This window comes from Pyrgilauda ruficollis, unplaced genomic scaffold (genome assembly GCF_017590135.1).
Source record: "Pyrgilauda ruficollis isolate IOZ18807 unplaced genomic scaffold, ASM1759013v1 scaffold138, whole genome shotgun sequence".
NCBI classification, from domain to species: Eukaryota; Metazoa; Chordata; class Aves; order Passeriformes; family Passeridae; genus Pyrgilauda; species Pyrgilauda ruficollis.
Window position 1 is genome coordinate 1393819 of NW_024512321.1, and position 11143 is coordinate 1404961.

The following is an 11143-nucleotide window of genomic DNA, read 5'->3' on the forward strand; positions in this document are numbered from 1 at the left end:
AATCAGCAAGCAGAGCATGTTTCCATCTCCTGGTTTTTTACATTAGCAGAAAACATTCCCACTGGTCCCAGCAAACAGGCTGGCATTGGGCTGGCACATATTCTCACACGTTTTAGGTGACCTGAAACAGGTCCCAGCTTCTCACTATGGCTGCTTGGGATAAAATTTGGCTTGATGGGGTCCTGGTACAGGGAATTTTTTATTTTTTGCCTTCAGTGCAAAAAACATTTGCCTCAAACAACACAAAGCAGAGCCTCACTGCTGTTTTAGCAAAATCACTCCATGAGGGAGACTGCCTGTTCACACAGCTCCCCAGCCTGAGAGATGCAAAGTTTGCTGGTGGTAAGAGTTGCACAAAAAATCAGGAAATTTGTGCTCCAAGTCTTGCTTTGCACAGCGTGAGGCACTGGAGCCATTTCTGTAACATCATGACAGACTCTGGATCGAAAACAAAAAAAGAGACAGCAACAGATGTTGTCTTTCCTCTCCTCTTGCTGTGTATCTGCAAAATCTGTCCAAGTTCAGGGTTTGCCTGGCAGGTGCCTTCACACCTTGTAATGCCTCTGTCCCCTCACTCCCTTCATGACCTTTCCACAAGCTGTGCATGGCCTTTAAACTGAGCTTTTTATATCAGATTTTTATCTTTAATCACGAAAACGGTGCCACCTGCTCATCTTAAACTGACCCTGGGTTGTCCCCTCATTGTTCTTCCACTCAACCATTTCATGATCTCCACCCCAGTTCCATCCTCTCTGGTGTCTTTGGCTCTGATGAGGAAGTTCAAATAATTATAAAATAGTTTTGGTTGGGTTGGACCTGCCAGGCTTTTCATTCCCACACCCTGCCATGGGCAGGGACAGCTTCCATTATCCCAGGTTGCTCCAATCCCATCCAGTCTGGCCTTGGACACTTCCAGGGATCCAGGAGTAGCTACAGCTTCCCTGGCAACCTGGGCCAAGGCCTCACTACCCTCACAGCCAAGAATTTCTACCTAATTTCTAATCAAAACTTATCTCTTATCAGTTGAAAATATAGCTTTTAAACTTTTAAAAGATTCCCCTTTTCCTGCCGCCCCAGGCTCTTGTAAAAGTCTCTCTCCACGTTTTTTATCAGCTCCTCCAGGTATTGGAAGGCCGCAATCAGGTCACCCCAAAGTTTATCTTCTCCAGGCTGAACATTCCCAATTCTCTCAGCCTTTCCTCGCAGCAGAGCTGCTCCAAACCTCTGATCACCTTGGTGCCTCCTCTGGACTTGCTCCAGCTGCTCCATGTCTTTCCTGTGCTTGGAGCCCAGAGCTGAATCCAGATGGGATGTAAGCCAGGCACTGGTTTCCTCTCCAGACCTAAGTGGATGTTGGCTTGACCTCCAACCTCACCTGACCTCTGAACTCCTATCTCAGCCTCACGTTCTCATCAGTCCAACTCCTATCCTGAAATCATTCCACTCCATAAAGCCAAAATTCTTCCTATAAATTCAGCCATTGCAAACCCAGCCACTGACCCTTGGAGAATGAGCAGAGCAGCTGAGCCATCCTGAGGTCTTTAAAAGAAATTTCACTGTGCTCCAGAGGTGTTTGCTCCAGGATTTAGTGCCTCCAGCTGGCACTCAGCCTGTCCCAAGCTCAGCTGTGCTGCAGTCACCCACACACCTGCGACGAGCCTGTGGCATCCCTCACTGCCATTCCCTAAAAAACACGGAGCTGGGATGCACCATCTCCTCCTGCTTGGCACAGAACTGCTGCTTCCACCGTAACATTTTGACACTTTTTTCCTAACTCTGATTCCATTATGATAATGGTGTGAATTACCTTGGAACAGATAATTCCTCCAGCCTAAGCTTATTCAGGTTTTATATTTAAACCCTGTGCTATTCCCTGTGAGGATTCCTGAGGTGGATCACAGCAGGTATTTCACAGGAACCTACAGCTTCAAAAAGTTATTGAGGACAAGAAGAGACAACCACTGCCAAAGGCAATTTGAGGAATTCTAACGAAACATTCATGCTGGGAAATGTAGATTTTTTTTTTAAAGTAGGTGCAATTAATCACTGCAGGAAAGATGACACCTCATAAAAGAGGGGTTATTTTAGATGCACAAATGAAAAATGTGGGCACCTTGGAAAGATGTGACAGGAGGTTATTGTTGTAAGTGTAGGAGTTACAGGCATGAGGTTCTGGCATGGGATTTACACACACTATGTCATGCTAGGACATTCCAGCTCCTCCTGGCTCCTCACTGCCAAGAAGGGAGAAAAAAAAAATAAAGGATCATAGAATCATTAAGTTAAGAAAAGATCTCCAGGATCATCAAGTCCAAATTTTGACCAAACACCATCATTCCTACGAAATAATGTAATGAAATTCCAGATCCACTCACTTTTTGAGCTTTTCCAGGGATGGTGACATCATCACTTCCCTTGGAAACTTCTTCCAGTGCTTAACCTCTCTTTCATTAAGATATTTTTCCAAAATCAAACCTGAAACTCCCCTGATATAAACTGAGTTTGATTCCTCTGGTCCTGTCTCTTGTTGCCTGGGAAAAAGACACCAACACCCACCTTGCCACCACCTCCTTTCAGGGAGCTGGGGAGGGCAATAAGGTTTTCCCTGAGCCTGTTTTTATCCAGACTGAGCAATCTGAGTATCCTCAGCTGCTCCTTGTAGGATTTACGTTCCAGACCCTCCACCAACTTTCTTGTCCTTTTCTGAATACAAATTATTGTCACTTTAGGGCTTAGAGTTGAATATTTGGGGATGTCTTTAAAAATGCATCATCTCTCCTGCAGCTGCTCCAGTTTGGAGTCTTCAGGCTTCAAGGGCTCCCTATCAGTGGCAGTGCCAACAAAAACAGAAAAACATCTCCCAAACAGTCACCCAGTCAGACACAATCCATTTTTACCTTGACTGCCCAGTTTTACTTCCTCTCTTTGGGAACTCCCAAGTGAAACACTGGGATTTGCTAGGGTGGTGAATGGCCCAGACATTTAATCCTACATTTGTGTTTGGGATCATAAGCCACAGGGAGCGTGGCAGTCAGGAGCTTGTTCATGGGGCAGTTTCTTTTAAATAGTCCAACCAGGCTGAACGATTGGAACTCTTCATCAGCAGTAACTCTGGCATTGCTTTCTATTAAAGTGCCACCATATCCACAGCCAGTGTTGAAAATGCATTTACATACCAATCCCCATCCTCTTTTTCTCAAGGTTAGTGGAAAAAATGAAACAACCCAATCAGTCCTGGTGCTGCTGTTTGTTTTATTAGAATTCATGGCTGACCTTATCATTTTTGTTACCCAAAAGGGCTGTGTTAAAACTGACAGTTACATCAAAGGCAGATAAAATTCAGAGTACAGGAGTTTAAATCTGTATTTCCTTTTTTTCCCCCCACTAAACTGATTGAAAAATGACATGGATCTTGTTTTCCTCCCTTCCTTCTATTTTGCAAATGTTTTATCTTCACAAAAACTCACTGACTTTAGGACAAGAGAGCCCAGTGTTTTCAACTCGTCTGACCACCTGCCTCATTCAGGACACAGAAATTCACCAGCACCTCCCTGTAAGAAAAGAGCCACAATAAAGAATAAAATCTTGTTCCAGATGCATTTAAGACTAGGTTGGATGGGATTTGGAGCAACCAGGCTTAGGGAAAGGTGTCCCTGCCCATAGCAGGAATGAGATGATCTTGAAGGTGCCTTCCAACCTAGGCCGTTCCATGATTCTGTGGTCCTATGTCATGCTTTTTTCTCTCTCCTTTGGATATTTCAAGTTGTTCTAAGCCAAAACCAATCTTGACCTTGAGCACTTCCTGTGATGAGGCAGCCAAAATTTCTCTGAGCAGCCTGTTTCCATGCCTGGCCACCCTCACATAAAGGATTGATTTCTAATATCTAATCTTCCCTCTGTCAGTTTGAAGGCACTGCCTCCTGTCCTGTCACTCCAAGCACTTTTAAATCGTCTCTCCCCCATCTTTCTTGGCTCCCTTCAGATTCCACACAATTAGGAATCTGGCCTTCAGAAGGCCACAATTAGGTCGTCCCAAAAATCTCTTCTCCAGGGTGAAAAATCTCAATTCTCCTAGTCTTTCCTCATGGTAGTTACTCCATCCCTCTGATCACCTTGGTGGCCTTCTCTGGACTCACTCCAACATCTCCGTGTCCTTCCTCTGTTGGGGACCCCAAAGCTGGAGGCAGCTCTGGAGGTGGGTTCTTCTCAAGGCCATGTCACCATCAGTCACCCCAGAGATCACAGAATCAATGAGGCTGGGAAAGACATTCGAGGTCATCAAGTCCAAACTATGACCCAACACCACCTTGTCCACCGGAGCATGGCACTAAGAGCCACATCTGCTCTTTTCTTAAACACCTCCAGGGATAGAGGTCAAAATGTTGGTCAAAATGATGGTCACAGATTGGATCCACTGGCTGGTGGGGGAAATCCCAAATAGATGGTGGGGAAAAAACACCAGTAAAACCCCCAGAATACACCCTCTCTTGGGTTTATTTTCACTCAGGTTTAGGTAGCAACGCCCAGGTACCTCCTCTGGGGTGAGGAGTTTTGACTGAATGTTGGAATCACAGGATACACGGATGAGGTAATGTGGATCATGGAAGCTTTGGTGAGGAATTTTGGACACCTTCTGAGATACAGCTGCCCATTAAATCAGCCCAGTTGAGCCCATTATGGCCCACCAGCAGAGAATAGCTCCTTGAGGCCATTGAGGCCACGTGTGGATGTCCCAGTGCTTCCCAGGCAAGGGATGTACCCCAGCTGAGTATCCTAATTAAAGATAAATCCTGATTATCCTAAAATCCCGATTATCCTAAAATCCTAATTATCCTAAAATCCTGAATCCTGAGTATCCTAATGAAGGACAAAATGACAGTTCCCTCCTCACAGGATTTGCTTCCTACCTTGTTCAGCACCCAGGTGTAACCTGAGGTGGGCTCTGCTCACCCTCTGCTCCTGGGTGGGGATTTTACTTGATCCCTGAACATTTAAATCATTAACCAGTTCAATCTCCCACATCCTCTCAGGCCAGTGACATTCCTGTCAAAAGCAGAAGGACTCCAGAGGTCTCCAGCAAATTCCTTGATCTCCAGCCCATGTCTGCAGTGCCTGCACAAGCACCACCAAGAGGTTTCCAGCTGTCCTTCTCTTCAGTGGGGAAGCTGCTGCCCTGCTCCTGTTGGTTCATGATTTATTAAGAGCTATTTATGCCACAGCCAATATTTCCTTCTGTTATCCCATCTATTTCTGATGTCCTCTGCAGCTCCACTACCTTGGTTTGATTTATGATTCCTGTTATTTTATTTTCTTCGGGGTTCTGCTGTATTTATTTATGTTGCCCTGAAGAGCTGATTTTCAAATGTACCAGTCCCAGAAACTTCATCGAGGCTCCCCCCTCCCTGCCTGCACACAAATCATCTCCTTCTTTTGAATAAGTCATTGCTTTTTTAGAGAGGAATAAATTTTCATAAGAATTTTTCATATCAGACCCAGCATGGGGGTCATTAATAAACATCTCTCACCTGTTAATGGGAATGATTTGAGTTTCTGTGGTGTTCCTATTAATAGGTGAAGGTGTAATTAAGATTTGATAAAAAATAAGTTGTTGCAATTAATGTCCTTTAGTGGGGGAAGCAAATATGTTGTTATATAATTTTATTAGACTAAAATACATTTATAGAATCTGAAAAAAAAACAAAACCCTGTTTCTGTTGTCTTAAAGAATATGAAAAAATCCCTGCCATCTGAGCTGGAAAGAAATTCTAGGACACCGAGACCTGAGAGGCAGCAAAGTCTCATTCCCTGGAGCCATTTCCAAGTTTATATCTGGACTATTTTGCATATTCTCAGCCACAACACCCCTTTCCCTCCCTTTCCTTCAGCCTTGGGGTATTTCCACTCTGATTCCATCTGTCTCCTTTCTGTTTATGCCACTTAAGAGCTGTTCCCCGGTTCCATCATCTTCTCAAGTGGCTTTGGCTCTGATGAGTAACTCATAGAAGCCTAGAATGGTTTGGTTTGGAAGGAACCTTCAAAATCATCCAATTCCAACCCCTGTGCCATGGGCAGGAAGCAATCCTTGTTATCCTAAGCCATCCAAGAAAACCAGAACTTCGAACTCCTGATGGATGCAATCACTGCTTGCCTTGTATTCCCCTGACTCTCCCTGGTTAAAACACACTCCTGGTACAACACGAAGGAGGCAGGATATGGGGGAATGGTTTTAAACTGAGAGACCAGGTTTAGATTGAATATTAGGAAAAATTCTTCCCTGGGAGGGTGGTGGAACAGGCTGCCCAGAAATGCTGTGGATACCCCATCCCTGGAAGTGTTCAAGGCCAGGTTGGATGGGGTTGGATCAGTCTGGAATAGTGGAAGGTGTCCCTGCCCATGGCAAGGGGCTGGAATGAGATGATCTGGAAGGTCCCTTCCAAATCAAAACATTCTGGGATTCTATGGTCTTGGTCCTGATGCCTTGTGAAGGCTGACCTAGATCAGAGATTAGACAGATGTAAAGAATAAAGTAGGGATTTATTAGAAGGCTTTAATGGATACATGTTGGCTGTACAAGGGCCCAACCAGGGCTACACCCAAGATGAACCCAAAATGGTCGCAAAATGGATGACCAGTCATGGGGGTCTCACAATTCTAAAAGTTCTGGTCCATTTGCATATTGGAGTTAATTGCCCAATTACAGCTTTAGCTTATGAAGTCCCATCCTTCTTGTTTTTTTCTCTTCAGTCTGCTGTTGTTTATGCTCCTGGGACTGAGATTTGGATCATCTGTCCTTGGTCCCCAGCTAGAGAAGGAATTGTTTTGTCCCCCTGCTCTGTGAAGAGAGCTTACTATCCCTCAATATGAAGCTCTGAAGTACACACTAAAGCAGTACAGAATCTGAAAAATGTAAAAGCTAAAACCTGAGGCATCAGCCCTACAAATCAGTCCCACACCTCAAGCTGACTTTCCCTTTTTACCAACCACTGTAAACATCCCCTGACTCACTTGGACCACAAGTTCCCACTGCTTTGCTCCACTTGTCGGAACCCAGGACATCCCTCTGGATGCCAAAATCCTGGCAGTGGCTCGGAGACCCTGGCAGGAAGACAAAGACACCTGGAAATTCAATTTCAACCCATGGAGCAAATTACCAAATTTATATGAAGAATTACAAGTCACAAAAGTTTAAGTAGCATAACAGTAGTTGTCACAGGGTGAAAGGTGGAATTTTGAAGAATTTTACTATGTGAGTCTAAGGGGACAAGATGGAGGGATTTGGGCCTTGTCCTGTTCTTCTCCCTTCTTCTTCTTCCTAGCCTCCATCTTCTTGGTGATTGTGGCATTTTGGGATTGGTTTAGAATAGAAAGTCACTGTCTAACATAGGTGATAGGTATTGGAACATAACTGTAAATATCGAATACGTAGTTTGTAGCATAAAAGACAGCACCAGCCCCATGGGCGGGGAGTGTGCCTCAGACTGACCTGCAGAACAGACCTTGGCAGGCCAGGCAGAAAATGTTTTAGATAAAAAATAGTAAACAACCTTGAGAAAGACAGCCGAAGACTTCTGATTTCTTCTCGGACAGCTGGGTTGGGGAAAAGAGACTTTTTAACGCACTTTGGGTGTGTTAAAACCATCTTAATGAGAGGAAATCCTAAGACCACTTTTCCCATTCCCACCAGTACAAAAAAGGTTTTATTTTAGTATTCTGACCCACTGTTTGCTTTTCTTATGGCTTGGACTGACTTTGCCTCCTGAGCAGCTCAGCCATGCTCCAAATCTCCGACCATCTCCCTGAAAATCCTTGTTCATTCCCCTCACCTCCACAATGACAAATGATTGTGTCATCCTTCCACTCCAGGGTCCTGCTCCGAGTGACAACGAGTTTCTAATCTCACCCCATTGTTCATCTCTTTCTCCCCTTAATCTCCATCAGCTCCGTGTGTCAACAGCACTTGCTCAAAATCACTTATCACACACGAAATTTATTTAGAATTAATCAGAGACAATTTGAGGTGTTTATTATAGCAGCAACAATCTCAGCTTGACCTTGCGATAGGATTTGTGTTTCAAAGAAACAATTTTTTGCTTTTATTTTGTTTTTTGGGGTTTTTTTGCTGCTTGATACTGAGTTGAAAAACTTTCATTAAGGAACTAACGAAGATAAAAGCTGCTGCCAGAGACAAATTCTGCTTAACAGACTTGACATTTTCTCTGGGTTTTTTTTTTGGCTGTTTGAGAAAAAAAAAAAAAAAACCCAAACAAATTATGCAGGAATTACCTTCCCTGACTCTGTCAGAGCTGAGAAAGGGTCTTACTGTGCTGGTTCCCTCCTCAAACCTCATCTCCTCAGATGGGTGGGAGAAGGGGCAAGACCCAGGTCACACAGAAATGCTGCTGTTTTTCCTTCCTTGTTAAGTCATTTTCAACTGAGAGCAAAAGATGGTTCTGAGGAGTTTCTCTGGTACTGAACAGAGCCTCTCTGGTACTGACTAATTAAACTAGGATGCTTTTACCAGAAGAAGCATTCCGTTCTCCTGGAAGCAAGACCCAGACTTTGGACATTTCCACTTGACTGTTAGACACTCAAATTAAAAAAAAAAAAAAAAAATTTAAAAGGGATTTCATAGGACAATTCAGTAATTAGGGAATAGCTCCAGCCATTGAGAAAGCCTTGCACCTGGCTCCGGATGCAATTCCTTCTGGAATTACAGCTGGACTTCAGTAGTCACAGTCAGTGGTTTTACTGTTCATGTTTATTTTTCCCTCTTTTATTTACCTAATCCTAAGCAATTCAGAGCTGTTACAGATTTGAATACCACCCCATATATTCTGATCAATTCTGATCTAATAATGTATGGTCTATACATGTGGGGCAGATTTTGTGCCACGCTCCAAGGAAACCCAAATTGAAAATCCCTGTTGACTCTGCTGGGAAAGACTTGACTGCTCCTTTTCCAACCTCAGCATCTGCACAGACCTGTCTTTCCAGGAGTGCAGGAAGGCTTTCCAAGCATCTTGGCAGCTCCCTGTCAGCCAGAGAGGATTAAACATCTCCTGTTAACAGCTCTGCTGTTGGGAGAGCCTCAGAGCAGCCCCTCTCAAAATAAAGCAGCAGCTTGGGCAGAGACACTGACCTCGTGCTTCCAAAACCATTTCTCCGTTAATCAGCCTTGTCAAAGCCTGGCTCTCCCAGGGAGAAATCTCTCACTCCCTATCTCTCCACCTCCTCCATCCAAGGGTTCATTCCTTCTTGTATTCCCAGTCATGTTCATCAATCAAGAGGAGGAGGTGGATGCAAGCTCCTGATTACTCGGGAGGCAGAAAATTAAGTCCCACTGAATCAGTACCCCAGAGAATGATAAATCAAATCCTACAGGAACTCTTTTGACCTCCTAGCAGAGGGTTTTCCAAACTAAGGGATTTCTCCAGGGATACTAGATCCTTGGTTTAACTCAGAGCCTTGTAATAAAATGGAATTCTTTCAAGTGAGAATTTTTTGTTTCCTCTGACTGCCTGGCTTAATGCTGAGTCTGTACAGCATCAGCTGTGGAGAGCAAAGTTAGGGCATTTGTTCCTTTGTGTTAGAGATCTATCCCTAAAATACTCTCCTCTCCAAATTCCCAAGAGGTTTCAGGATAAATGAGCATATTTGAGGCAAGTGAATAATTTTCTAGGGAAAAATCCTTATTATAATTCTTGGGGTTGTCCTATACAGGGCCGAGAGTTTGGGCTCAATGATCCTTGTGGGACCCTTCCAATTCAGGATATTTAATGATTCTAACTATTTTTTCTTTTTTTTTTTATCCATATTCAGCCTTTGCATCCATCTTTTTATTTTAAACTGGCCAAGAAATTGCATATTAAGATTACATGCAAGGAGAGAAAAAGCTGCATGGTGTAAGGATATGACAAAGAAGGAAAAAAGAAACTACCAACACTCACTTGAAAGTTTAAATTTGTTGGAACAAAAAAATCCAGGACAGTTTAGTAAAATCCATGAGCATGGTCACCTGTCTCCACAACACCATAAACCTAACCCTACACCATTAATCCTAATTAAAGCAGGCAGAATATGAAGAGGGTGACCCTGAAAATATGTTCCATGCTGCAGCAGCTGCAAAATGAGCACAGGGATGTGTGAACCAGTGGATTCCTCATGTTTCCCATCCAATGATGTGCCAATAAAATCCCTGGAAGCTCCGGGACCAGCTTCCTCACAAGCTCCCTGCTCCCTGAAAATTGATTATGCAACAGAGTTTATAAATTAACCCATTAACATCGTTTATTTGCCCACAAATTCTCAGCTGGACCATGCAATTTAAAAGTTTGTGTATGTGTGGAGTTATCTCAGTAAGAATTATACTTGAACGATCTCATTTGCATAAGTCAGAGATTGTAATGACTTACTCAACTAAGCATACCCATGCAGTTAATTACTTTTTTCCAAATGAAATGCCGAAATTATTTCCCAGCAGAGAAAGGCAATTGCTCACCCAAAGCAGCGCAGGATGCTGTCAGTTTTAAAACAATTAATAAGAAATTAATTTTAGCAGGCCACTGAGCCATAGTTAGGGAGCAATACCAAGTAAAATGCGACCAAGACCAGCAGCTCCATTGGCAAGTCCAGTTTCACTCAGGAATTTTGGAATGAGGAAACACATGGAGCACCTCAGTCTTGAGGAGGCGGCAGTCCTGGGCAGGTTGGAGGAAAAAACAAAGCTCCTGAGAGAGGAAAAGTCACCTTTGGAATCACTTGTGGCTACAAGCTTGGAAATCACCAAATAAAGAGAAATTCTTCCTGTTCTCACCTCATATTCCCACAACACAAGAGGAAGTAAGGAAGCTTGTAGGGCTTGGAGAAGATAAAATAAGATAAAAAAACATATCCTGGTTGGTCAAGTCCAGCTTAGGTGGAGCTCTGAGGATCTTGGTCTGGTGGAAGGTGTTCCTGCCCATGGAGGTGTTGGAACTGGATGACTTTAAAGGTCTGTTCCAACCCAAATCATTCCTTGATTGTGTGACTAAAATAATGTCACAAGCAAAGGGGATGATGTGACACTGCTGGTCTGGGACAGTGCTGATAAATCTGGAACATGTAGCACTGTTTATTAACTCATATTTAGCTGAAGTTTCTTCTG